Raw genomic sequence first — 1,023 nt, 5'->3', positions numbered from 1 at the left:
TTCCAAACCCTAAGAGAGAGAAAATAAGAGAAAGTGAAAATCAAGGGAGGAGAAAGGAAAAAAATGAGGGTAAGTATGTGAGAAATCAAGCAAAACCAAGAGAAATCACAAAACTCAACGAAATTGATTTTTGTTTGGTTCAAAATGTAGAGGAGTGAGTGGGTTTTCAGAAAAAAAATTCACGAGAATTTGTGGGTTTTATGAAAATAAGGTAATCTAGAGAGAGAGCAGGCTTAGAGAGAGGAGGAGAGGGAGTTTCAGCTGTGGGTGTGGGTGGAAATAAGGTTAAGGCTTGATTTAAAACAACCATAGCCACGCTTTTACCGATCTACCCCTGGTCACCATCAGGGCCTGGCCGTGCCTCATTTAGACCAGGCCAGTCCTAAGTGCAAGAACAGTTCAATTGTTCTACTATTTTTATGTTTGGGCAACCTCGTTTTGTATTTGGTTTGCAAGAAAAAAAATTAAAGTAAAAGAAAAAAAAAACAGAGTAGCAAAAACAAAAAAAACAAAGCAAAAAAAGAAAAGAAAAAAAAAAGAAGAAAAAGAGAAGAAAAGGAAAGAAATGAAAAAATAATAAGAAAACAAAGAAAAATGGAAAGAAAGAAAAATAGAGAAGACAGGAAAAGAATTTTGTTCTCGTTCTTGTTTTATTGCGCCTTCGTAATTTGTTTCATAGGGTGTTGTATTCAATTAAGCTCATTTTCAAAACTTTTACAAAATTGGTTCCAAATTGATCATTTCGAGCATCACTTCGATTATTTTGATGTTATGTAACTTTGTTTAGTATGTTACAATGCATCGTGTTCAATTTGTTCGCGTGATTCGCGTGTACACTTTGTACCTTCATTTTGAGTCATCTTGGAAAGCATTATTTGCAAAGCCTTCCAGTCTCGCTGCGTCAACTCTTGAGTTTTGTTTGCTCTTTCGTTGATTTAATTTCTCCTTTCACGTGAGACCCGTTAGGTTGTTTTTTGCTCGGTTAAAAACATCAAGTGCACCTGATGTTCACACCACCTTTCC

Source organism: Camellia sinensis, chromosome 6 (genome assembly GCF_055761805.1).
Source record: "Camellia sinensis isolate YWXY chromosome 6, ASM5576180v1, whole genome shotgun sequence".
Classification (NCBI taxonomy): domain Eukaryota; kingdom Viridiplantae; phylum Streptophyta; class Magnoliopsida; order Ericales; family Theaceae; genus Camellia; species Camellia sinensis.
Note: the sequence above shows the minus strand (reverse complement) of the source record.